Raw genomic sequence first — 27,671 nt, 5'->3', positions numbered from 1 at the left:
CTCAATCCAGCCTCCTCTCAGGATGGTGGGAATCAAGCTCCACCTCCTGAAGACAACATTCGATTTTCAGGACAGCCATTTGAGATCACAGATTTGAGTTGCTGTAAAAGAAAATATGTGGGTTGCCCTTAGCATGGTGCCTGGCACATATGGGCAATGTTAGCATCCATCATCATCATCATCATCATCCCCATGTGTTGTTGAGTTAAAGCTAGCAGCTAAATCACAGACCCACAACCGTGGGCTTTGACCACAGCTCCCACAATTGTGTAGGAGGCCCGTGGGGCCAGATCAGCTGTGGCTCACTCCAAACAGGCTGAGAGCAGGCACCTCCCACGTATCAGTAGCCACAAGCCTATCATCACTGGAGGTATTCAAAGCCAGATGTCACAATCTGTCCCTTAGAGGAAACAGCCCCGTAGTAAGTTACACAGAACAGGGAATGAGTCACACTCCAGGTAATTATGGAAGGTGGGTCGCCAGGGTAAAGCTGAGATGCTTTCCCAGAGACCAGCTCCACTGACAGAACACCATTCCAGATAGTTTTTTGTGTTTTTTTTAAGATTTTATTTATTTGAGTGATAGAGCGCTCAAGCAGGGGGAGCTGCAGAGGGAGAGGGAGAAGTAGACGATGAGCCAGGACGATGGGATCACGACCTGAGCCAAAGGCGGACGTTTGACCGACTGAGCCACCCGTGCACCCCTCCAGACAGTCCTATTACTGGCCTTGACCTCTGAGGTTCTTCACAGTCTGACCCCGCCTACCTGTTCACTTTTGCCTTCCACTGCTCAGCCACCGTGAAGTCTCGTGGCTGCCCACACACACCTGCGCCTTGCTCATTCAGCGCTGTTCCTGGAACTCCTGTGGCCACCTAACTCTTACTCACCCTTTAGAACAAAGCCAGGGCCACCTCCCCCAGGAAGCCTGGATTGTGGATCGGGCGACTGCATCAGCGTCTGAGTGTCTCTGAGGCCAGTTGCTCTCAGCCAGAGGACGTTGGCAATATCTTGCATTTTTTGTTGTCAGGACTGGGGTGCTGCTTGCACCTAAGTGGATAGAGGCCAGGGGTGCTGTTCAACATCCTCCAATACACAGAACAGCCCCTAACAACAGGCAACTCTCCAGCCCCAATTGTCAATAGGGCCAAGACTGAGAAACACTGCCATAGACTTACATTCCCTGTGTCTCCTTAGCTCTTAGCAGAGTCCCTGGCCCATGAGAAGGACATAATAAATGCACAATGGAAAGATAAAAGAAGGACGAGAGATACCCCTCCTTGTTGCCAGGCTCCTTGAGAAAGGTGGTTTTTACATTTAGGGGAGAGCTGTGCCAACCTGAAGGTTTCTATAACCAAGGTAGCTATAACAATAAGGATCATGCCACTTTCCCTGCTTAAAATCTTCAGTGGTTCCCCACTGCCTTTGGAATAAAGTCCAAAAGTCATAGGAACTCAGAGAGTGAACATTTACACATCCATTGAGACCTCAAAAGTACCTGTGTCAGGTTTCTGACCTCAGACGCATGTCCTTGCACTTCTGGAACCTCCGATTTCCTGGATGTGATCCCTCTCTTGACCATGACAAAATGGACTTAAACTGAAGGCAGGTCACTTGGGGACTGCCACCCCGTTTCTGAACTGAGGGCTCGCGGCCACAGAGTGTGGGTGTTTTGAAGTGAGTCTGGCTTGGAAAGATCTCGGCCTGGCTGGCCAGCTTGAACCTGGTGAAAGAGGTGCTTGGCTCCTCTCCTGGGTACTGCCCAACTGCCTCACCTGGATTGGAACAAGCAGCCTCAGAGCTGGGAAGTCTGATGGCACCTGAGGGGGCGGCTGTGCTGGGGGAGGCACCTGGCATGTCTTCCAGTGTCTGAGAACACCTGTGTGGGGGGTGGTCTGGCATGTATTTTAGACTCGGAATACCTGTTTGGGGGTATCTAGTATGTGTTTCGGGGGAGTATCTAAAGGTTTCTGAGTAGGGTCTCTGAGATGTTTCTATTTGAGGGTATCTGATGGCTCCTGGATGAAGGCATCTGGTACTTTTGGGTATTTTGGCATGTTTTTCAGATTCTGAATACTTTGGGGTACCTGACAGATCGAGGTGGGGTGTCTGACCTATTCGGGGGTACCCGAAAGCATGCTTTGAGTATCTGATGGCACCCGCATGGGTGTCCAGTATGCGTTAGGGGTATCCGGTCGTACCCATGCTGGGGTGTCTGGGGCCACCTGAGAGGCATATGGCTCATTTTCCCCAGATTTGTCAAGCTTCCTGTAATCTACGCTGCCCCTTCTTCTCAGGTGACGGACCTGTCTTCTCCATTGCTTGCACCCTGCCCTCAGACTTTTCGCCCCAGGCTCGATCCCCTTAGCCATGCCCAGGCGCCTGCTGATCCCCCGCTCCAGGCCCCCCTGATTCCCTCAAGACGCCCCCCAGCCCCGCTGACCCGCCCCCGGGGATCGTCCTCACCCCTTTCGCAGAGACCCTCCCGGTTCGGTCCTGGGGTCCCCCACAAGGCCGGGCGAAGGTCCCTCCCGCCCCGCTCCAGGTTCAGCCAGAAACAAGGTCTGCAGTGACGGGGACCCGCGGACTGGCGGCCCCCGCCCCCTTCCGGGCCCACGCCCTCTGACCCGCCCTCGGGGCGGGGACACGCGTGCGCAGCTCGCCCGCACGGCTTCCCGCTTCCGGCCCGGGGCTGCGGGTCGCTGTGGATCCGGGGAGGCCGGGCGGCAGCGGTGGCGGCGGCGAGCGGCCTGCGGGGGACCGCGCCGAGGTGAGGGCGGCGGGGCGGGCCCGAGGAGAGCGGAGCTCGGGAGGGAGGCCTCGGGCCACGGGAAGGCGCCGTCGGGCCCCGGGGGCGGCCTCTGGCGCGGGACCCCCGGGGCTGCCTCAGCCTCGGGCCGGGCCCCCGTGGACCCCTCCGAGCCGGCGGGCGGGTCCTGCAGTTCAGGCAGCCCGTTCAGTGCGTTTGGGCTCTGACTGGTGACTGCAGGGGTGCAGACGATGCCCGCCGGCCCCGTCCGAGCTCCAGCCCTTGGGCGGTGCAGCCTCCCCCCGCTCCGGAGAGGGAGGTCACCGGGCTCGAGGTTCAGGAGCGCCCGGGGCAGGACCGGGGATGTAGTGATAACCGTAAACAGTAACCAGCGCCGTGGTGCTTCGGGCCTCTGGGAGAACTCACTCCCTGGAGCGGGCGCCCTCCGTGCTAGGGAGCTTTTGGGTAACAAAACTATACGAAGTGTGTGTGCTTTGGAGCTTTTTTACTCCAGTTCCTTGTGGAAGAATTTAGATGGTGCGGGGCAGCTTTCGCTACAGGGAGAAATCAGAGGCCCTTGATCCTTGCATGGTTTGTGGTAGTTTACTTCCCCTGTCTTTTTTACCTGTTGCTGTGTTGAGATGGAAGCCTTAGAAGAGATGGCTGGCGCAGAGTGTAAAAAGTTTTCTTTAAGTTTTACGGTGGAAGTGAAGAACACAACTCCTCCCCCTTCGCCTCATTTGGGGAGAATGGAACTCCAGCCGAAAGCCTTAAAGGGCCTTTTTTGTTCTTGTTGGGTAGAGAGAGTTCAGGACAGCATGAACAGCCCCATGGCCAAGGGCGATTTGGGGATGATTTTGCAGGTGTCTGGGTGAATGATTAATCCTAAAGCTGTGTGAAGAAGTGTCAGGAGCCCAGGCTTCAGTGTCAAGTCAGATCTGGGTTCTGGTCCCCATTCCACCACATATTAGCCATGTAACCTTGCTAAGCCTCAGTCCCCCATCTTTAAAATGGGAATAAGAATTGATGAGAGATTCCATGAGGTAATATGTCTAAAGTGCGTAGCAGAGTGCCTGGCATATAGTGAATGCTCAATAAATGTTATTTGTTCTCTGTGTATGTGCATGCCCCCAGACCTGTATTTTTAGGCTGACATTGCAAATAATAAAGAGTCTGGAAAACTTGAGCATCTCGGTTGTTGTTTGGACTGGGTCAGAGTGTACACTTTATCAGTAGTTTGCTATCCTGTGGGTCAAGCCCTTTTGAGAAAAAGGTTGTTCTAAAGCGAGTAAGAGCGTAACGCCAGAAGGCATAATAAATTCGGTTCTTGTAAACATAATTTGTTTTGGGTTTATACAGCTTATTTTATTTTTAAATGGCATGCATAGAGAAATGGAAAAAGCGATTCTTTGATTCTTTTCTTTCTCTCTCTTTTTTTCCTAAATTGACTTGAGAATGCCCCCACTTTGAAAGCTGAAGTGACACGTACATTGTTTCTGGCATAAGCTGTGTTGTAATTTTCATTCTTGTCACACAGTAGCAATTACCACCGGCTGCAGGGCCATTACCCTTGTCACCAGCCCCTGGGACTAGGGCTGTGGTCACCAGCTGTGCCTCCCTGGGTGTTTACCTACCACATGTTTAGCATATTTCTGATCCTTGTGTCAAGGTCTCCCTCGTTCTTCCTCATTCACCCTAGGTCCTGTTTCCATTTCTTCAAATTCCCTCTAAGACCTCGAGAACCTTTTCATCTCGGCCCTCTTAAGTAATTTAAAACTTTACCGGAGTCCAAACAATTTGTTTCTTTGTTATTTATTAGTTGAGTTCTACTCCCCCCCACCCCCCCAAAGTGGTGGAGAGCTGCTGTGTTTTGAAAACCCTTTCTCCAGGTGCAGCTCCGGAGCTGCCTGTAGGAATTTTCTGGAGGAGGAATGTGACGGATGGGGGAGGGGGCGAACTGATGAAAACAATGTCCTCGGTGAAAGGGTCCCTGCTGCGGTGCTTAATTTTTGTTGTTAAAATTGCCCTTGAGTGTAAAATTCAATTTGCTTCCTTCTCCCCTTTTGTTCTGAGATAGTTTTCAACTGAGTATAAAGTTGCATCTGGTTGTGTTCAAAGTAGCAAATACACAAGCTGATTTACATCCTATCTTGAAAAAAATGTTGTAAAGATTTAACTAAGTATACATTTAACACATCGTGGGTGGTTACATTTTAAACTCAGGCCACTCCTCTTTTTCCCTTAATATAGCAGCTTTATCGAGCTATAATTCAGGTACCATAAAATTCACCCGTTTAAAGCATGCCATTCAGTGGATTTTTCACAGAGTTATGCAACTGTCACACTATCTAATTCAGAACATTTTAGCATCTGGTCATTGTTGTGGGTGAGTTTCAGGAGGTGAGAAAAGCAAAAGAAAGAGGTGGTCTAAGCAGGTGCCCCGTGGCTCCATTGCAGCATGGGACAGAGGGAGGAAAGGACCACAATAAGTACTTGGCTGGAGTCCATCGTGTTCCTGTGCACAAGGACATTTATGTACTGCTTATGGATCCCTCTGATTTGCTGAGATTACTTTGCAGAGCGAAACTGACTTGAGAAAGAATAATAAGTCGGGAAGCCATCACAGTAGTGCGGTGAATGTGCTCACCAGTCCCCTCAAGACTGAAGTGGATAGTGACTGACCAGACCTAATGTAGAGTAGAAACCAGCATCTGTGAGCATAGGAAGCAGGAAGGGAGGCAGCTCTGTGGTGCTCATAATACCAGGATATGGTGATCAATGGCTCTTGTGATCTTTTGCAGTGTCCGCTTAGAGGCTCCTAATCAAAGAATTTAAAGAGAGATGGGAAGATGGAAAAACTGAGACCCTCCTATATATTGCTGGTGGGGCTGTAGGATGGGGCAGCCACTGTGGAAAAACAGTCTGGCAGTTCCTCGAGAAGTTAAACACAGTTACCGTATGATCTAGCAGTCCCACCCCTAGGTATACGCCCGAGACGGATGAATATAGGTCTGCGCAGAAACTGGTACACAAATGTTCACAGGAGTGTTGTTCACAGTAGCCAAAAAATGAAAACAACCCAAATGTCCCATTCAGATGAATGGAAAAATAAAATGTGATCCATCCATACAATAGCATTTAACAATGAAAAGGCATGGCATTCTGATAGATGTTACAACATAGATGAGCCTTGAAAACATCGTGCTGAGTGAAAGAAGCCAGTCCCAAAAGGCTATGTATCTTCTGATTCCATTTATGTGAAATATCCAGAAGAGGCAAGTCCATAGAGACAAAAAATAGATTAGTGGTTGCCTGGGGCTGGAAAGAGAGGAACGGGGAGTGACAGCCAAGGGATGCAAGGTTTCTTTCAGGGGTGATGAAAATGTTCTAAAACTGTGGTGGTAGATGCACAATCCTGAACACACTAAAAGCCATTGAATCGTATGCCATAAAAGGGTCAGTTGTATAGTGTGTGAATTCCATCTCCATAAAGCTGTTGAGTAAGAGAGAGAGGCCGACAGAGACACAGGATGAGAACTAGAAGCGCAGTGGAAATGGTTATGGGCATGGGACAGAATTGCAAGAAGTGGTTTAAAACTAGGAAGCTAGAAATCCAAGGGGGAACGATAAGAAAACCCTGAAGAAACAGGGAGCCCCTCTCCAGCATAAATGGGTCAGATTACGGGCACTAAGAGATTCTTATTTTCCTAAAGCTGATTGTAGGCAGATTCCTGCCATGTAGGAGACGGTCACCAAGTCCTGTGTGCTCTCCGTTGTGACAAGGGTCAAGGCAGAGATGTGGGGTCAGAACCTCCCCGTGGGTATAGCCCGGGCCCGGGCAGGAAAGCTCTCTTTCTTCTGAGGGGTGAGACTCAGCTGTTGACAGGGGTGTGAAAGTCAGAGGCAAGAAACGCGTGTTGCTGAGCAGGTAGCCAGGGAGCCCTGGGCTGGGCAGCTTACAGGCTGGCATGTTACCACCGAGGACTTTATGGCCCTAGCCATCAGTGGGCGGAGGCTAGCTTGGAAAAGGCAGAGGTTGGAGACAGGGAAGTTCTTTGAGAATGAGCTGGGCCTAAACAGGGACAGTGTGGGAAGAGGTCAGACTTGCATCTGTGCGGAGGGAGGTGTGTCAGGGCTTCGATGGCAGTGTGGGAGAGAGTGGGCTGTCAGTGACCCGGTAGGCGACAGGCCCCGAGGTCATCGGCTAGTAGGACTCTCCCTTACGCAGCAGGGGCACCCTGAGCTGTGTAGGTGCTGTCAGTATGACGGGTTCGGACCTCTCTTGAGTTTATCTTGCGCTGGAGAGGGGGAGGCTGTGTTCCCTGCCCTCGAATCAGGGTCTCTTCCCCTCCCCGCCAAGCACATTCACCCCATCCCAAGGCTTCCAGGGTCTAAAAGCAGTAAAAGTAGCCCTTCATCGAGCATGGGTGGGGGGCGCTGAGGTTGGAGCGCTCTGGGATGGAGTGCGGTGGGGCAGGAAAGCAGTCACTGACTGCTAGCAGCTGAAGGTGGGAGGGAGAGAGGAGAGAACCAGGCAGCTGAAGTGATGCGGAACCCATCAGAAGTGAAAACGAAGTGAACCTGACAGTAGAGCCCTGATCTGGTTAATGTGCTTATGTAACCAGAGGCGGCAGCCTTGGGAGTCTGACTCCTGTAAGCCCTTGCAGTTCTGGCGCTTTTCTGTCCATTCGCAGCAGGAATCAGCCACCCTTGTCCTCCCCACAGCACGAGATGCATGGAGAGTCGTGGCCTGGGAGCCTGGAGGGACATCTGGTCTCTCCTCTGTGATGGGATTTATAGCCCACCACCTCTCCCACCACACTGATGTGAAAATATCATAACCGGTGCGGTGGGCAGGACAACAGCCCCCAGAGATGCTCGCATCCTAACCCCCAAGAATTGCAAACATGTGACCTTCTATGGCAAAAGGAACTTGGCAGGTGTGATTCAGGATCCAGAGATGGCAGGTGAGCCTGGATCATCCAGGTGAGCCCAATGTCATCCAAAGGGTCCTCATGAGAGGGAGGCGGGAGGGTCCGGGTCCGAGCAGGAGGTGTGATGGTGGAAGCAGAGGTCAGAGGTTAGAAGGTGCTCAGCTGCTGGCTTAGAAGATGGAGGGAGGGGCGGGAAGCTGGAAATGGAGGGGAAGCATATTCTCCCCCAGAGCCTCCAGGAGGTGGCAGCCCTCCCGACCCCACTTAGCCTTCTGCCCTCAGCGCCGGCTGAGAAGGACCGCAGTGTTGTTGTCAGCCACTGTTTGTGGTAATTTGTGACAGCAGCGGTTGGGAACTTGGGAATGCCCACACCCACTTTCCATCTCCAGTGCTTGAAAGCTCAAATTCTCATTTGACTTGGGACCCGCCCCGCCCCCCCACCATCTCCAGCACTTCCTTCTCCTGTGGAAGTTTCTAGCACTCCCGGCTGGCCTCACTCAGGATTCTGTCTGCCTCCAGGCGGGCCACTCCTGTTGCCCCTTCTCTAGACACACGTACACACGTGAGCACCGTGAGCAGAAAGATGGTAGCAGGGAGCTCAGGCCTGCTTCTGTGGTATTAGACATGCTACTTCAAGACTCTGATCCTCCATTTCCTGGCTCTAAAATTAGAAGTCTAATAGCATTCCTCATTTCATAGGGTTGTGATTGCTTGTAAAGGGCTCGGCAGTGTCTGGGTGTGTCTGTGTGTCCGTCCGTTCCTTCAACACCAGGCTCCTGCCGGGGACCAGGGACTAGGGTTGCCACAGTGAACACAGCTTAGCTCTTTTTTTTTTTTAAATCTGAAAAATATAACTTCATTAACAAAGTGGAGAATATATGTACAAATCAATAAAAATAAATTGTTTAAAAATGAAGTGTCACCGCTGTGGGTTGCTCCAGAAGTCTGGGGATTAATTATAAGTCACATCTTGTAAATTAGTGCTTCTGAGTTTGTCATTAGCTCCACCCGGCTTATTAGCAGGAAGCTAAAACCTTCCTTTTGGTGTTTCTCACTCTTCTAGAATGTTCCAAAAGCCCCGATCAAAGGGGAAGGCCCTCCAGTTTCCCTGCTGTCCACAGAGTCGGCCATCCTGCTGCTGCTTTTTAAAATGGGGATAATTCACATACCGTAAAATTCACCCGTTTAAAGTGTACAATTCGGTGGTTTTTAATATATTTATGTGTATTCCTCACCCCAAACATTCTCATCATCCCAGAAGGAAACCAAGTAGCCATGAGCAGCCACTCCCCATTTCCTGTTCCCAAGCCTCTGGCAACCACGATTCTGCTTACCCCTAAAGGTGTTCCAAACTGGGGTAGCTTTCCATTGGTCTAGAAGGTTCACCTTGTAGATGGGCCCAAAGATAGGGGCTTCTGGGACTCTGCAGTGTGTTTGGTTTTGACCATGACCACGAAGAAAACCAACATTTTACAACGTGATCTTGTAAGCACATACACACATACACGATGGAATCCAAAGTTATAGCAAAGAATAAGAATACTCATCTTTATTATTCATGATAGACTCTGGCATTTTCTGTTCTATTTTACTTTGTGGGAAGCTGTTTTCCCCAACTCATGAAGGGGTCGTGGTCCTCAATGTCAGAACACTGCCTTGGGATCCCAGTGCACCATGCCTTAAAAAAAAAGTTTAGCAAAGGAGGGAGCATTTGGCAGTACAATTAATAGCTTTGACTTTTGAGAACTGTACTAGTTTCTTAGGCCTGCTGTAACAAAATGCTACCACCTGAGTAGCTTAAAATAACAGAAATTTATTCTCTCACCATTCTGGAGGCTAAAAGTCCAAAATCGAGGTGTCTGGAAGGCCGCACTCCCTCCGCAGGCTCTAGGGAAGGATCCTGGAAGGCTGCCCTAGGCCTAGGCCGTGGGTCCTTGGCTTGTGGCTGCATTACTCCAGTCTCTGCCTCTGTATTCACTTGACCTTCGCCTCTCGGTGTTTGTCTCTGTGTCTGTGTATGTCTCTGTGCCCAAATCTCCCTCTTGGCCTTGTAAAGATGCCAGTCATTGGATCACCCTTAATCCAGGATGATGTCGTCTTGAGATCCTTAAGTTAATGGTATCTGCAAAGACCCTCTTTCCTAATGAGGCCGTGTTCCGTGGACATGGATTTTGAGGGGACCGTATTCACCCAACCACAGGAGCCTTCTATTTTCTAATGACTCATAAATGAGAACAAGTTGACAAGCTATTAGTACTCACTTCTTAGATTCCTTACAACACATAGTAATTTTCACAATATCCTAAATTGAAATTAAGCATTGGACTTCAGCTCACTCTTGGGAACTCAGGAAGTGAAGAGAGGAAAGCGGAGGAAATCTTAAGAACTAGTTTCTTGCTTGAAAAGCTTCTAAATCGGATTCCTCTGTATCATTTGCCATACAGTATAAAGAAGTGCCTGATGCTACAATATGTTGAGTGTTTGCTTGTTTGCCTGTCCTTATATAATCTATTCTTTCCCCCCATGCATTCAAGACCACCTTCATCAAATATAAAAGTCTTATCAACTTAGAGAGGGAAAAATAGTTCCATCTGCTTGGCCCTGCACCTAGCTTACATAAGTACACGAAATTGCTTTCTTCCTGACCTTGAGATGTGAAATATATTAAAATATATTCAAGCTCACACCTTTGCAGTACTAAAAGGAATACTAATGAAGGTCTTTGCAAGGTTTTGGAATTTTCCTAATAGAGGAGCTGGTTGCCGACTTACAGTAATAGTTAGAGCTGGCGTTCTTAGTAGTGTGGGGATCTTGAGATGCTCGGAAAGCAACCTGGTTCCTGTTTGCTACCAGCATAGACTATTTCACGGCTCTGGAATTCAGTAATGACTTCACACGGTTAATCCACTTCACTGCTTCCTTTATTCCATTCCCTTCCATGTGTCAGGGATTAAAAACGGGAGCTTCTCATGCCACATGAGCCCTCCTAGGTGCATTTTGGTTGTTGGAAACAGGCCCTCCCTTCCAGAACGAACCGAGTAGATAAGGTGGACCAGGAATCAGCAGACTTTTTCTGTAAAGAGCCCCATAGTAAATATTTTAGACTTTGCAGACCACACAGCCTCTGCTGCAGCTACTCCCCAAAGCAGCCCCAGACAACAGGGAAACAAGTGGGCATGGCTATGTTTATTTACAAAAAATAAACTTTATTTACAAAAATAGGTGGCTGGCCCTCAGGCTGGAGCTTACCCACTGCTGCAGAAGACTCGTGATTTTTACCATTCTGCGTCTAGGGCTGTGACTCCGATTTTGTAAATTTGGTGAGGGACACCGGTGAAGGGGACAGGGGATCCTCTCGGATGTGCGTTTGCACTGGGAACTCCTTATGGAGGGTCTTTCTGAGCCTCAGCACCCCTGACACCATCTCAGTTGTCTTTTTTACAGAAATGCAGTGTCCTTGCATAATTCCCTGGGCCACTGAAAGCAAACAGGTTTTTTCTGGCGTTGTATGTGCATATTTTTCTTCCTTGCCTTGCACCTTTAACAGAATGCTTTTTATCTGGTGAAAGAGAAACCCACTGGACGCCGTCAAGTGTTCGATTTCCTCTGCCCTTCTTATAGCCACCTCTGCTAACATTTGCCCTTTGCCTCAGGTCATGATTTTTGGGTCCTGAGATCGAGCTCCCTGTGTCAGACTCCTTGCTCAGTAGAGGGTCTGCATCTCCCTCTCCCTCTGCTCCTCCCCCCCATGCTCACGCTCTCTCTCTCTCTGTCTCAAATGAATAAATAAAATCTTAAAAAATAGGGCCACCTGGGTGGCTCAGTTGGTTAAGCCTCTGCCTTTGGCTCAGGTCATGATCTCGGGGTCCTGGATCCAGTCCCGCATCAGGCTGTCTGCTCCGCAGGGAGTCTGATTCCCTCTCCCTCTGTCTACTGCTCTGCCTACTTGTGCTCTCTCTCTCTGTCAAATAAATAAATAAATCTTTAAATATATATAAAGGGGCGCCTCGGTGGCTCAGTCGGTTAAGCATCCAACTCTTGGTTTCAGCTCAGGTCATGATCCCAGGGTCCTGGGATGGAGCCCGGAGTGGGGCTCCCAGCTCAGCAGCAAGTCTGCTTCTCCCTCTCCTTTTGCCCTTTCCCCCAGCTCACATGCTCTCCCTGTGTCTCTCTCTGGAATAAATAAAGTTTAAAAATATATAATAATAATAATAAAGCCATTTGGGGTTTTCTGGAAGATTTCAAATGTGTAGTAGCAACACCTGAATTAATCTTTTCAAATTCATTTGTTTTCCTTAAAATGTTTTTCAGCTGCGTCATTTGGATTTCTGTACCGTCTGTTGAATTATTGTAATTGTTTAAAACACCAACGAGGAAAGCGGGGCTGCCCTTCCTGGTGAGGCCCCGGAGAGGGGGTGGCATTGTTTTGCTGGGGCCCCTACAGTTCAGCATCTGGCCTTGTACCCAGGTCACAAGAAACACTTACTCACATGGCATATGCTTTTCAGGTCTGAACTGCCCATGCCTGATGCTGAAGCTACTTCCCTCCTGACACAGAAATAACGTGAACTTGAGCAAAGAGGAGCGGGTGATCGCCAGGACAGGCCTGGGCAGTGCAGGGCACCCGCACCCCATCCTTAGCTCCGCACGTGCTCTCTCGGATCTGTAAATAATGAAGTGGAACCCCAAGTGTCTCTTTTTTAGCAGTCCCCTTCCAGCCCTGAGGTCACACCTCTGTCCCTCTGACCAGGTTCGCCCCTCATCGACCCCACGTTGAAAGGTCATTTCCACTGGTGTCAATGTCATCCTTTAGGAGTGATAGTTACTAGTTCTGTCTGGGTAAAATGTTCCCGAGCCACCTGCGCCTGGCTGGCCCCTGTGAACTGGTTAAACTTGTTCATCAGAATGAGTGGAAACACACCCGCTGGAGCGGGTTTTTGTTCCCGTATTTTCATTAACCATCCTCGCTAATTGCTAAGGGCGCTTTGAGGAGAGGGCACTAAAAGGCAGCAGCAGGGCCCTTCCAGACCATTTGGGGAGCCCTGCAGAGTTCCCTGGGTACTGGAGCCAGTCTCTTGATGAGGCTAGTAGATCCTGTCACGCTGAGAGGGGCCAGCAGTGAACGCAGACAGAAGGTCTTAAGTGGTGCTTTGTGTTTATCTTTTGTCTTGGGGGATGCCAGGTTCCCAGGAGAAAATCTAAATCCACGAGGGTTGAGTGGCAGCCCCTCTGAAATTCAGGTCCCCGGTAGCACTAGTTGTACCTTTAAAAAAACAAACTGAAAACATGTTAACCATTTTTTCAGTGTCTAGTTCAGCAGCGTAAATATACTCACATTGTTGTGGTTACCATCCCCACCGTCCGTCTCCAGAATGTGTTCATCTTCCCCAAACGGAGACCCTGTCCCCATGAAACACTGACTCCCCTCCCCCTCCTCCAGCCCCTGGCACCTGCCATCTACTTCCTGTCTCTCTGGATGGGACTCCTCTAGGGACCTCACAGAAGTAGAATCAGACAGTATTTGTCCTTTTGCGTCTGGCTTCTTTCACTGAGCACAGTGTCCTCAAGGTTCATCCGTGTTGGAGCGGGTGTCAGAATGGCCTTCCTTTTTAAGGCTGAATAATAGTCCATTGTGTGGATGGACCACATTGTGTTTATCCATTTCTCTGTTGATAGACACTTGGGTTGTTTGCACCCTGTGGCCATCGTGAATAATAATGCTGTGAACATGGGTGTACAAGGATCTGAGTCTCTGCTTTTATTTTTTATTTATTTATTTATTTATTTATTTTAAGATTTTATTTATTTATTTGACAGGGAGACACAACCAGAGAGGGAACACAAGCAGGGGGAGTGGGAGAGGGAGAAGCAGGCTTCCCGCGGAGCAGGGAGCCCGAAGTGGGACTCGATCCCAGGACCCTGGGATCATGACCTGAGCCGAAGGCAGACGCTTAACGACTGAGCCACCCAGGCGCCCCTGAGTCTCTGCTTTTAATTCTTTTGAGTCTACACCCAGAAGTGGAGTTGCTGACGCTTATAATTCTGTCCAACTTTTTGAGGAACTGCCAAACCTGTCCACAGCAGCCACACCATTTTACCTTCCTGCCAGCAATACATAAGGGTTCCAGTTTCTCTACATCCTCATCAACACTGGTTATTTCCCATTTTTAAAAATGATACCATCCCTGGGCGCCTGGGTGGCTCAGTTGGTTAAGCAACTGCCTTCGGCTCAGGTCATGATCCTGGAGTCCCGGGATCGAGTCCCGCATCGGGCTCTCTGCTCGGCAGGGAGTCTGCTTCTCCCTCTGACCCTCCTCCCTCTCATGCTCTCTGTCTCTCATTCTCTCTCTCTCAAATAAATAAATAAAATCTTTAAAAAAAAAAAAAATGATACCATCCCAGTGGGTGTGAAGTGGCTTCTCATTGTGGTTCCAAGTTGCATTTCCCTGATGATGAGTGCTGCTGAGCATCTTCTCCTGTGACTGTTGACCGCCTCTGTGTCTTCTTTGGAGCGAGGTCTATTCAAGTCCTTTGTCCACTTTTGCATTGGGTTGTTTGTTTTCTTTAAGGGTTCTCTATACTGGTTGCATCTGACACCATAGGGTATCGCAAGAACTGAAAAGCAAGTATCGCAAACCTACAGCCTTTGACAGAGGTGGTGGTGGTGGTCCCAGACCTGGGCAGGAAGCAGAATTGGCGTGGTGTGGCCTCCCAACCACAGACCAGCCGATTCCTGCCACTGAAGAGTGGGTGTTTAAAGAGGCCACAGTCATGAGCCCAAGAGCAGTGTGAATCATTAGGAAGAAATCATGACCCATCGACCTCGTTTCCTCTTCTAGTGGCAACGATCCAGCCCAGTAGACCAGGGAAATGAGGTGGAACGTGTGGAAGTGGGAGGCATCTAATCGAGTCCCCCACGACATTCTTAGGGCAGGATGAGAAGTGCACAGAGGTGTTATGATAATTCTGAGCTAATCATCCTTTAGCCAGGCTCATAACTAGTTGGCTGGAAGTTTCCGAAGGGTGTTAATTAGGGTCCCAGGGTCACCTGAGGGGGAGACCGCCCTTGGGTTCCGTCCTCTGCTCTGTCCTGACTGGCTGTTTACTCTGTAATCTAGAAAGATAAAAGATGTGGAAAGTTTAATTATCAAAGCTGGGGATCACAGCTGGAGGGGCAGCCTTCATCCCAGTGCCCTGGAGTCAGGGCCCAGAAATCTCAGCAACTGAAACAACCGGCTGAAGCCAGCGAGATACCATGAGTGTGAAGAGTATTTCAGTCTCTGTGCCTGCCTCTAAGTCATCGCTTCCCAGCCTCGGTGCTGTGGACGTTGAGGGCCAGGGAGTTCTCTGTGGTGGGGCCCTCCTGTGCTCGTGGGATGTTGAGCAGCCTCCCTGGGGGTGACCCACTCAATGCCAGGAGTACCCCCGCCATCGTTACAGTCCAAAATATTTCCAGACAATGCCAAATATTCCCCAGGACACAGAACCTTCCCCCCCCCCCCCCCAGTTGAGAACCACCAATCTAAATAAGCAACTGGAAACACAGGATGGGGAATTAGGACTGAATGACAGCCTAGAGGAGCAGCTCAGAGATTCCAGTTCAGAAAAATACTAGTTTGAGCCAGTGTTTGTGATATAGCAGTCCTACCTCTTCTCCCCACACCCACCCCCAGAGAAACTGCTGTAACTAAATGAGGTTGTTCTGGTACCAAGAAAACTTGCAACAAAGCCAGGACCCTAAGGTTAGTTAATTCCGTGTCTCATCCGGTTCAATCCCAGGAGCTCTAGCCCTGGAATCTCGCCCACTCCTGGCCTTCTGGTCTTATGCAGGTTCCCCTCTCTTGTTCACTCCTCTCTCCTGAGCGCCATATTCCAGCGTCAGCTGCCACCTGCCATCACCTGGAGTCCTCAGGGGCAGCTTGGGTGACTCCACGCGGAAGTCAAACTCACCACCTCTCCCCGCACCCAGCCCCTGGCTCTGCCTTTCCCAGGTCTCCTGTGTCCGGTTCCCGACACCCTCCTTGCCCGTCCACCTGCGTCCACCTGCATCCCCTTGCAGGTTCTACCCCGCCACAGCCTCTGCTTCCAGAGGCAAATGTGATCAAAGAGCCCGTGCATAAACTTTCTCGATGGCTTCAGTTTCAAGGATAAAGTAGAAACTCCAAGGATCCCAAAGGCCCGCAACAGAACCTTCACACACAAGGTGTTCCCTCCATGCTGTCCTTCTGCCCCCTTCATTTCTCCTCATTTCTCCCGTGACCTACCCCAGACCCAGTCTCCCTCTGCCCCTTCCTTCAGCAAATATTTATGGAGCATCCACTCTGCTCCAGGCCTTGTGCCAACAATGAATGACAAACAGAGATCCCCACGTGTGTGGAGTGTCCTCTCTAAGGACACAAATAGAGTTTACTCTTTATTTGTGGATTCTGTATTTACGAATTCACCCACTGGCGACAATTTATCTGTTACCCCCAAATCAATACTCCCTGTGCTTTCTTGGTCATTTGACAACACGCAGAGTGGCAAAACATTGGAGTTGCCCTAAGCACCTATCCTCACCTTCGTTTGCCTTTGTTTGAGCTCGTTCGGTAAACAAGTGTCCTTTTACGGTGTATTTAGTGCCACGTTTTGTGCATTCTTGTGCTTTTTGTTGGCGATTTTGCTGTTGAAAATGGCCCCCAAGCACTGGGCCAAAGTGCTGTCTAGTGTCCCTAGGCCCAAGAAGGCTGTGATGAGCCTTGCAGAGAAAATACATGTATGAGACAAACTTCTTTCAGACGGGGGTTAGAGAGCTGTTGGCTGTGTTCCGTGTTTATGATGCAACAATGTAGATTAAATAAGGTCTCTTCCAACCAACACAGGGAACACAAGGTCAGGTATTGATGGGCTGACGAAAATATGACCAGAGTCTCATGGAACCTGAATCCTCTAGAAGCAGGGGCTCAGCGTTTACTAATTCAGTGTTGACAGCCTTTCTAGACCTAACCGTCCCAAATCCTGAGCGCCCACTATCTGTAGCGGGAGAGATGGCCAGAGACATGGAGAGGAAGTGGAGACCGTGGGGTGTGGGTTCATAGTTCTTTTGTGTTTCCCTAAAACCTGTTTCCTAGGGGTCTTTCCCAGCTCTAGTGATTGAGAGACCTCCCAGATTGAGCTTCCTGGCGCACCTTTCCCTTCACTTCTGCGCTAAGGGTGTGTCTTCTCTCCAACCCACGTTTGTCCCTGTCTGTCATCACCCCCCAATGCAACTTCACTGCAGCCCGTGGAGCCCCATCCCCAGTAAAGGAAACGAACCATCCCCAGCCTGTCTTGGGAGCACACCCTTGCCCTTAACCAGAGCGTGCCTTTGGCCTTGGACTGCCATCCCCCAGGCTTCTCCGATCCACCCTATTCCAAAGCTCTTTTCATTAGACTCATTCCATGGAGCTCTCGTCCGTAGGCTCTGGACCAGTCAGGTGGAGGATAGGTTCGAGTAGGGTGCGAACGAGTCACACGGGAAGCCTGAACAGGGCCCTTTTATCGGGGTACAGGCTTTTCAGCCTCCAGCCTGCCCAGGTGGTGGTCTGCAGAAGGACTGAGCCCAGCCCCGGGCCCCAGCTGCAGCCTGTGTGCGCTTAGAGGTGATCAAAGGACTGAAAAAGCCCAGCAATTATTTTTTATTTTTTTTTATTTATTTTTTAAAAGATTTTATTTATTTGACAGAGCGAGAGAGCACAAGCAGGGGGAGCAGTAGAAAGAGAGGGAGAAGCAGGCTTCCCGCTGAGCAAGGAGCCCGATGCGGGGCTCGATCCCAGGACCTGGGGATCATGACCTGAGCCGAAGGCAGACGCTTAACCATCTGAGCCCCCCAGGCGCCCCAACAGCAATTATTTTTTAAAGTTATAAGCCTTAACTACTTCGTTTAACTTAAAGTAGATAAGTGTACTTGTATTTGTCAATCTTTTGGTATCCAATGGCTTTTCCTTTGAAATTGGAAATCCCTGCCATCTTTCTTGCTTTAGACCAGACCTGTAAGAGGGGCGCCTGGCTGGCTCAGTTGATAGAGCACGCGACTCGTAGGTTCAGGCCTCATGTTGGTGTAGAGATTGCTTGAAAATAAAGTCCTTTTAAAATAAACAAGCCAGATCTGTGGTATACTCTGCACTATATTTCCATTTAACGAAAATTTCAAGAAAACCGGAAGCCTTCTGAATGCTGAACACTTCTAGATTTATGTGATGGGTTTCCCCTAATTTGTTAGATCACCTTCTTCTAATCAGATGGTATTTTGGTTTGCTTGTTTTTAAGTGACTTGCTTGTAAGTTTTAGAAACACTAACTCTTTTGCATTAGTGGTTCAAGAGTTTAAGTAGCATTTCGTTGTTAAGGAATGTGTCTGTAACACGAGTATTGCTGCTCTGGAATTGACCAGAAGTGGCTCTAGTTCAGCAAATGTTTGCAGGCAGACGGCCTCAGAGCATCTTGTCGGCCTCGTTTGCCTCATCCTGAGTTGTGCACCTTGATAGAGAAGAGGCTTCAGTTACCGGCGTGGACCTGTTAAATGCAAGTTGCCTAAGAATGTACCTGTTCAGGGCACCTGGGTGGCTCAGTTAGTTAAGCGTCTGACTCTTTTTTTTTTTTTTTTAAGATTTTATTTATTTGAGAAAGAAAGAGCACGAGTCAGGGGGCGGGGAGAAGCAGACTCCCCTGTTGAACAGGGAGCCCGACTCAGGGCTCGATCCCAGGACACTAGGATCATGTCCTGAGCCAAAGGCAGGCGCTTAACAGACTGAGCCACTCAGGCGCCCCAAGCGTCTGACTCTCGATTTCAGCTCAGGCCATGATCTCAGGGTCATGGGACAAGCCCCCACATCGGGCTCCGTGCTCAGCGGGGAGTCTGCTTAAGATTCTCTCCCTCTCTGTCTGCCCCTCCCCCATCTCTAAAATAAATAAATAAAATCTTTTAAAAAAGGATTGTATCTGTTAACCCAGGATGAAGAGCAGACAGCTCATAGCAAAACCCTGTTTTTACTAAATATCATTCTTCAGAATCACTGTCTTAAACTACCCTCATCTTATTTCCCTTGAATGTTCCGCCTATTTCTACACATGGATTGGCCCCACGTAGATATTCCCAGGTTCCACTGTTATCTTGTATTTTCAGCTGTACTAGCATCCTGGGGGTATTTTGGCCTGACAGTGTCCACAGCGAGAGCTCCCATGTTCCTCTTGCCCCTGCTCCCTCTGTCTCGCTTCTTCCAGTCCCACCCCCTGAGGGTACCACCCAGTGGCCCAAACCAGATGTCTCAGTCTTCCCACTTTTCTGCAGCCACCCTACCCTCCCTGCCTGCATTAAGGACATCGTCACTGGCATGCAGACCACTGAACTGGTTCCCTCCCTCCATCATTCCTCTGCCTTCTTTACTTCTCACCCCTGCCATCACCATTCTCTCTAGGAACGTGGGTCTCATCCTGTGTGTCCTTCACTTGGAATACCCGTGATTCCCCATCAGGAAGTCAAAGTGCCGGAGAATGGCACATGAAACACCACACATTCCCAGCCCAGTCTGCCTTTTGATCCTCATCTCTGGCCACACTCTCCCCCCACCCCGACTCCCATGCCCCCTGCCTGCCCACCACGCATGGACCCCCACCACCCTCCCCTGGAATAGCCTTTCCCCTTCCTCCTTTTCTCCTGACCACCTCCTGCTCATCCTTCAAGACCCAGTGCAGGTGACCCCATAACCTTCCTCCTCCCCTCCACCAGGAAGAATGACTCATCTTCCTCCCTGGGACACTCCCAGCTCCCAGTACTAGAAATCCCATAATTAGGGGCGCCTGGGTGGCTCAGTCGTTAGGCGTCTGCCTTCGGCTCGGGTCATGATCCCGGGGTCCTGGGATCGAGCCCCGCATCGGGCTCCCTGCTCCGCGGGAAGCCTGCTTCTCCCTCTCCTGCTCCCCCTGCTTGTGTTCCCTCTCTCGCTGTGTCTCTCTCTGTCAAATAAATAAATAAAATCTTAAAAAAAAAAAAATAGAAATCCCATAATTATTTGCTAATGTGTCACCTTCTTGATCATCTGGATTCCTCAGGCCTGGGGATCTGCCTTACTCAGACACCATTATTGCCATGGAAAGAGGTATTTTATGTTTTCTAAACTAATCCGCAAACTTTTTATCAGTATTACTTTGGGGGAAACCTAGCCCTTTTAGAAGCTGTGACTGCCTAGACAGTGCAGGGCTCCGCGAGAGGAGCTAAGCCCCAGTTTCCCCACTTTCCAGTGTTCTAAGGTCTTGTGTATTCTGGTATTGAGCCCCGTCCCACAGTCTTGTGTGTTCAGGAAAAAGTTGCCAGTCTTTCTTTAGTGAGGTGCTTGGATATCAGGGGCAGGCATGAGGAAGGCACCAGTTGGCCCCTTGCCCTATTCCTACACCTGGGTGTAGATTTATTTCCTCCCCGAATCTTCCCCAGAGCCCTGTGAGGTAGGCACCATGTACTGTTCTGCATAGATGGCCAAACAGTCTCGGGTGACTAAGTAGCTAGCCAAGAACGCAGCGGTAGCACCAGCAGGTGACAGTCAAGATTCAGACCCCCACTCTTCCTGACCCCAGAACCTACGTATCAGAAGAGAACAGTCATGTACCAGAATGTCCCTAATTCTGCACCCCCACACTTGGGGGAAGAGACTGAAGTCGTGGAGCTTCTATAACCTACCAGAAACGTTGGGTTCTGCAAAACCCAGCGCAGTGCTGATTTGGGGTGGCATCAGAAATGGCCACCATCTCCTTTGAGCTTTTTCTCAAACTTGTATTTTGAAAAAATTTTAGATTTATGGAAGAGTTCTAAAGAGATTATGCAGAGAGTTCCTACAAATAGGCCCTGCGCCCAGCTTCCTCCTCATGCTAACCTTTTAGTTTTTAATTATCAAAGTCATACCAGCATCGCAGAAAATTTGGAAACTAGAGAAACGAGGGGAAACAGCCATGATCCCACCCAGCTACAGTGAGTCTTCCTTCTGTCGTGTCGCCTTCCAGGATTTTCTGTCTTTATCCATATTGTCCTGCACGGGTGTCCTGGGTGGTGCAGTCCTTTGGAAAAGCAGTTTGGTGATAACCAGTCTAACATCATAAAACATACCTAACCTTTGCCTCTGGAACGCTGTCTCTTTGAGACTTCGGTCTGAAATTGGAATGAGTCAAATGTCTAACAACAGAGAAGTAATTCAGAGAAGTAATTAAAATGGAACTTAGAAAAACAGAGCAATGCGAGAACGGGAAACATGTATATGTCCGCCGTCATTAATGAACGTGAACACCTGGGGCGCCCAGGTGACTCAGTGGCTTAAGCGTCTGCCTTCAGGTCATGGGTCCTGGGGTCAAGCCCCAGGTCAGGCTCCCTGCTCAGCGGGGAGTCTGCTTCTCCCTCTCCCTCTGCGCCCCCCCCACTCATGCTCGCGTGCACGCAATCGCGCACTCTCTCTCAAATAAATAAAACCTTTAAACAAAAAAATGAACCCATGCAGATACAGATCGGGGAACAGAGAGAGACCCCTGTGAATGACAGAGAGAATATGGATTAGTTTCAGTTTTAATTTTTCCTTTTTTTTTTTTTTTTTTTTACATTGAAGTTCACTCTTGTTCTGTTAATTAAGAGGGATCACGTCCAGGTAACAGTGACATAGGCGACATTTTCTCATGTGCCCTTGTCAGTGTTTGATGAGGACTGCTTCTCATCAGCCAGGACGAATCTCTGCAGGTGAAGATTGGTGCCACATTCTGTACTTACGGACTATAACGTGCAGCCGGCTGGATTTGCGCCCAAGAATGTTCTCCTTTGTTCCCTTTCTTTTCTTCCCCTAAGATGACTCACTGTAGCCATTTGCCTTCATTAGCTCTTATCTTTATTAACCAGAACAACATAGAGAAATGCCATCTTGGTATTAGACATGACTTTGGAGAAATGTCTTATTTATCAATAAATAAGCTGGCGCACCCCCCGCCCCCAGAAAAAAAGCCCTTTGAAGTTCAGGTTTACTAAGAATGATTTACCCCCAGGCAATACAGCAGGTTCTTACCGGACATCTAGTTGTCTGGGTACTAAGACCTAGCCTGCCTGTCCCATCTCAGCCTCATTTTCCCTCTTGTGCAAAATCACAGTGATGTTTCTCTACACCTGTCTCAGAAGTGATGCTAGGGGTGCCTGGGTGGCTCAGTCGGTTAAGCGACTGCCTTCAGCTCAGGTCGTGATCCCAGGTCCTGGGATCGAGCCCCACATCGGGCTTCCTGCTCCGCGGGGAGCCTGCTTCTCCCTCTCCCACTCCCCCTGCTTGTGTTCCCTCTCACTGTGTCTCTCTCTGTCAAATAAATAAATAAAATCTTTAAAAAAAAAAAAGGAAGTGATGCTAGGCTGCTTGAGGGAGCGCTAGAACAACTTGGACCACTTCTGCCAGGATTAAGATCTTACATCAGTATTTCCGGGAAGCAACACGCATGTGTTGTACCACAAAGCGTCCCTGAGTCTTAGACATTCCAGAAGGAGAAGCAGCTCCAAATGGTTTTCGTGGAGACTCGTGGTTTCTCACCACGGACCCTGCGGTCTTTCTTAGTGTACTAGCACAGCTTTTTTGTTGTGGGTCACCTCGCGGTGTTGGAAGGGTCTGAAGAGCCTTCTGCACCTCAGAGGAAGGCAACTCAGAGAATTCGGGGGCTGGAGGAGGCTGAGGGAACTCCAGGCTTGCTCTTGCGGGTTAGAGATGAGAACATCAATGGCCCCTCTCCCGTGTTTCCCTTGACAAGTTGGAGGCCACGAGGCCTATAACCCCGACTCCAGGCAAATAACGTGGTTCTGTCAGGAAAGCCCACAGGCTGGGGCCAGGGGCAGGCGTGCGTGCGTAGTTCCCAAGGACGGGGATGCTCTGGGCGCCGGGAGGACGGGGATGCTCTGGGCGCCGGGAGGACGAGGAGGGCTGTCCTCGTGACGTTAGCCAGGGTAGCAGGAATCCCACGGAGACTCAAGGAGAAGGGTCAGCTGCAGAGGGTCTGGGCCAGAGCCAGTGCCGTCGGGGCAGGAGCTAGATCAGCACCCGGCATATCTGAGGGTGAAGAAGAACATGAAGTTCCGGGGGCGGAGCAGTTCGTGAGGCCACGGGGATTGACAGTCACTCACTTCCTGACCGTGTCCTTCCCACACCTTCCAGCAGAATCCAGGGGCCACACAGCCTGTTAGGTGGAGCTTTTTAAAAAATCCCACCAGAGATAATAGCCCTGAAGGCAGCAGGTTGCCTTTACTTTTTTTTAAATAAAGATTTTTACTTATTTGACAGAGAGAGACACAGCGAGAGAGGGAACACAAGCAGGGGGAGTGGGAGAGGGAGAAGCAGGCTTCCCGCGGAGCGGGGAGCCCGATGCGGGGCTCGATCCCAGGACCCCGGGATCATGACCTGAGCCACCCAGGCACCCCAGCAGGTTGCCTTTAAAGTGAACTAGTAGGCCTCACCTTTGGGTGCCATCCCCATCCCTCTCCCCACTCCACCCAGTGCCCTCCCCCACCTGGCGGAGACAAGGTCTGTGGACCCGTGCTGGGAGCAGGCTGGCCCAGCACATAGATCAAAGCAGTGTTGACATCCAGAGATGAATGACACCTGACCCTTGCCCTCCAGGAGGTCAGGGTTCGATGAGGCAGTGTAATAAACGCCGTAACCAGTAGTGTGCACAAAGGTAAAGGGCACAGAAAGGCCTAGGATGTGGGGGTGCGAAAGAGGGAGGGCAACCCAGGGGGACTCTGGCCAGGCCCCAAAGCTCGCCAGGCGAAGGGATGCCTGGGCCAAAGCACCCAGGGCTGCACGTCAGCATGGTTGGGGTGCAGAGTGCAAATGGTGCACAACCAGGCCAGGGAGTCAGAGCCAAAGCCGTGGGGATGCTAACAGGTATGTGGTGAGACCCTCGGGCAGCAGGGTGGGTGGGAGGGGAGGGGACGGGCGGCCCCCCAAGGACGTGGCAGCTTGGGCTAACTAATCAGGGAACAGGCCCATGCCCCGTGAAGTAGACAAAACACAGGGCCAGTGACCCATTGGCCCTGAGGGTGCAGGAGAAGGCTGGACTGCGGGTACCACCCACTCGGGAGCTGGCCCAGGGAGGCAAGGTCCTATGAGGATGAAGGAGGTTCCAGGAGAGCATGTGGAGGGGCCTCAGTGAGAAGGGAGAGAATTATACAGAGAGGGGAGGGCACCTCTCCTGGGAAGTGAGCCCCCCAGCCTAGTTCCCTGGTGCGGGGAGGGCCTGTGTTCCCAAGGCACCAGGAGTGCTCAGAAGAAATCTGTCAGCCCATGCTGAAGGATCTGAGAATCCGCACCCTCCACCACACTTGCAGAGTGCAACCCAGCGTGCTCTCCAGGAAGCTGGACATACAGGGCTCGACCAGACGGTCACTGGCCTGCTCTCAGGAAGCTTGCCGCTGGGGGGGAACACTGACAGCCTGCACTGTGGTGGGGGCAGTCGGACCGAGGAGACTTAGGGCATGGGACCCAGCTACTAATACGGATTTATCCCAAGAAGGTATCTAACACAGATGAAGTATTTCATGCATCTGTCTGTTGGAGTTTTGTTTTTTTTTTTTAATTTAAATTCAGGTTAGTTGACATACAGTGTAGTATTAGTTTCAGGAGTAGAATTAAGTGATTCACCAGTTGCATATAACCCCCAGTGCTCATTACAGTAAGTGCCCTCCTTAATGCCCATCACCCAGTTACCCCATCCCCCCACCCCCTCCCCTCCAGCAACCCTCAGTATTTCCTAGAGTTAAGAGTCTCTCATAGTTTGCCTCTCTGTTTTTATCTTACTTTGTTTTTCCTTCCCTTCCCCTATGTTCATCCGTTTTGTTTCTTAAATTCCACACATGAGTGAGATCATTTGGTATCTGTCTTTCTCTGACTGACTTATTTTGCAAAGCATAGTACTCTCTAGTTCCATTGGTTTTATTATGACCACTGGAAGCATCCCGGGAACATGCCGTTGGAGGAATATTCCTGTTTAATAAGCAGTTTCACAGCCATTGCAAAAGATTTCTGCAGGAAAGAAAGCGTAAAAGTTTCCTGAAATACATTTTACAGTGCGGTAGAATGTTTGTGACAAAATCTTAAGCAGAAAGGCAAGATGCAAAATTTGTTTATTCAGTGGGGGCTTACCCACGCGTTAGGTCGAACCGTGTGAATTTTCGTAGGTTATAAGTGGTTGATTATTAGCGACAGTTCCGCTAAATGGAATTAATAGAAATAAGAACGGAATGGAATGTGCTAAGACAGGAGTAGTGGTCCTTTGTGGTTTGTGAAATACTGGGTGGTTGCTCTTTTATTCTTACTAGAAGTTTCTCACATGCACTAACCATACCACTTGTGCTGTGAGCCTCGGAGGAGAGACTTCCCATGCCTGCCAGCAGGCCAGCCCTTTGAGAGCACCCTCCCTGGGTTCCTTTTCTCTGGCCAGCATCCCCATGCTGACACTCTTCCTCTCACGTCATGGCTGGGATCCCTTGGTTGTCCCAGCGACCCTCCGGGCGTGCTCCACTTGGCCTGCCTTTGGCCCACATGGGCTTCTCGGCCCACCTGCATCTGACCCTCCATGGTGCTGGTCAGAATACAGCTTTTTGGGGGTGCCTGGGTGGCTCAGGCGGTTAAGCGGCTGCCTTCGGCTCGGGTCATGATCCTAGGGTCCTGGGATCGAGGCCTGTGTTCAGCTCCTTGCTCAGCGGGGAGCCTGCTTCTCCCTCTGCCTGCCATTTCCCCTGCTTGTGCTTGCTCTCTGTCTCTCTCTCTTGCTCTCTCTGTGTCAAATAAATGAGTAAAAAAATCTTTAAAAAAAAAAAAGAATACAGCTTTCTGGGTGCCATCCTGGCCGGTGTCACAATGAACCATCTACTAACTGAACTTGGCCTCAGCCTGAGATAAACCCCACAAGCAGGCTTGGCCCTCTGGACTCTTGTCATCGCACTGATACTGATGAGGTCTAAGGTGACCCAGCTCTGCACACACCCCATTGCTGATTTACTGAGCCTGCGACGGGCACCCAGCAACCCCCTAGATGATCTCACCTAGAGGACCCCCCAAGCCCCACCCATCTTTGCGGAGTCTCTTGACATTTCCTTCATAGTGGCTGTCAAGTTAGTGTTGGGTCAGCTCATCTCCCTGTCCTTATTTCCAAACCTGATTTGAAGGAGCTCCTCTATTCCATGTGAATTTGATAAGCAAGCCATCTGTGTTCTCATCTCAGGCAAGACTGAGGACAGAGCCCTTTGGCATCCCACTAGAGATCCTCCTTCTACCTGAGGTAGGTCCATGACCAAGCTCAGGTATGAATGGCCAGTAAGTTTTAAAGGCGCGCAACCTGTACTCCTCCCTTTCTTATTTCTCCCTCAAATTCACCGGGATGCCATGTGGGATTGATGATGCCTGGGGGCTGGTATATACTCCATCTCCCCACTGGGCCCAGAGCCACCCAGGACGAGCCATCCATTCGCTGTAATGGCTCTAAATGGCTCTCTGTCTGCTCCACACTTGGGCCGCAAAGCTCAGAGTTTAGTCTGTCTTTGTTCAAGGAAATGGGAAACCGATTCATGCCTGTTTCCTGTGTTCAGAGCGCATAAGCCTCTTTTTTTTCTTTTTTTTTTGCCACAGACTGAGTTTTTAAGATGAATTTCCTTTCTCCTTTCGTGAACCGCAATCACTTTGCCCTCCTGCTGCCTTCTGTCACTTCTGTCCCCTCCCTGGCTCCCCAGAGTTGCCACATAGAGGCTCAGACAGGCTCATCTCGAACTGTCTTCCTGGCTGAGGTGAACTTCAGATCTGGCAACTTTAATTTGTGCAGTTTTGCGTTCAGCAGCTGCTCTGTACCAAGCACTAAGAAACCAAGGTTAGCTATGCGTTCCTCTCTCCTTTTACCTTCCTTCCTGCCCCTCTAAGCACATTTCTCTGACCCTTCCCCATGGAAGTGCTAGGGATATATAAAGAACAGAAATTTATTTCTCACAATTCTGACAGCCGGCTATTCAAATTCAAGGTGCCAGCAAATTTGGTTTCTGGTGAGAGCCCTCTTTAGGCAGAAAGGTGGGGTGGGAGGTGGGGTGGGAGGAGGGAGGCATCTGGGCTCTCTGGTGTCTTTATTTGAGAGAGAGAGAGAAGCAGACTCCCCACTGAGCAGGGAGCCCAACGTGGGGCTCAGTCCCAAGACCCTGAGATCATGACCTGAGCCGAAGGCAGGCGCTTAACCGACTGAGCTACCCAGGCGTCCTTCTGGTGTCTCCTTTAGGTTAAGGACACCGATCCTATCAGATCAGGGCCACACCTGATGTTCTCATTTAACTTAATGACTTCCTTGGAGACCCCATCTGCAAAGACAGCCACTCTGGGGGTTAGGGCCCCAACATGCAAGTTTTGGGGAGACACAAATACAAACATTTAGTCCATAACATGGATGAACCTTGAAAACGTCATGCTAAGTGAAATAAGCCAGGCACAGAAAGACACATAATGTGTGATTCCACTGATGTGAGGCACCTCAAGGGGACAAACATTGTTAGGAAACATGGTTTTATTCATTGTTGGGAGCTATGGGCTGAATTGTGTTCCCCTCAGATGCCCATGTTGAAGCCCTAGCCCCCAGCGTGATGGTATTTGGAGGTAGAGCCTTTGGGAAGTAATTAGGTTTAGATGAGGTCATGAGGGTGGGGCACCCATGATGAGGTTTAGTGCCCTTGTAAGAGGAGACCCAGAGAGCTTGCTCTCGCTCTCTCTCCACCCGTTGAGCACACAGGGAGACCTGGGCTGGCTGGCTGCAAGCCAGAGAGAGAGCCTTCCCCCAGGACCAAGGCTACCTGCACCTTGATCTTGGACTTCCCAGCCTCCAGAATTGTGAGAAATTGATGTCTGTTGTTCAGGCCCCCCAGTCTGTGGTACTATGTTATGGCAGCCCATGCTGACCAAGACCTTGGTCATGAGTGTTCTTTCTAGTTTTTTTGTTGTTGAT

The 27,671-nt window shown here is 50.1% G+C and overlaps 1 protein-coding gene across 1 annotated transcript in view; it reads left to right on the top strand.

Annotated features, from left to right (window-relative positions):
* Nucleotides 1–2,674: 2,674 nt before the first annotated feature.
* Nucleotides 2,675–27,671, top strand: part of ARHGEF18 (Rho/Rac guanine nucleotide exchange factor 18) — a 52,600-nt gene continuing 27,603 nt past the window's right edge. Inside the window, exon 1 of the mRNA XM_032394931.1 lies at nucleotides 2,675–2,767. The gene's annotated coding sequence lies outside the window, so the exon portion shown is untranslated. The remainder of the gene's footprint in view (nucleotides 2,768–27,671) is intronic.

Source organism: Phoca vitulina, unplaced genomic scaffold (assembly GCF_004348235.1).
Source record: "Phoca vitulina isolate PV1807 unplaced genomic scaffold, GSC_HSeal_1.0 scaffold81, whole genome shotgun sequence".
In the NCBI taxonomy this organism is placed as follows: domain Eukaryota; kingdom Metazoa; phylum Chordata; class Mammalia; order Carnivora; family Phocidae; genus Phoca; species Phoca vitulina.
This window is presented reverse-complemented; position numbering and strand designations above follow the sequence as displayed.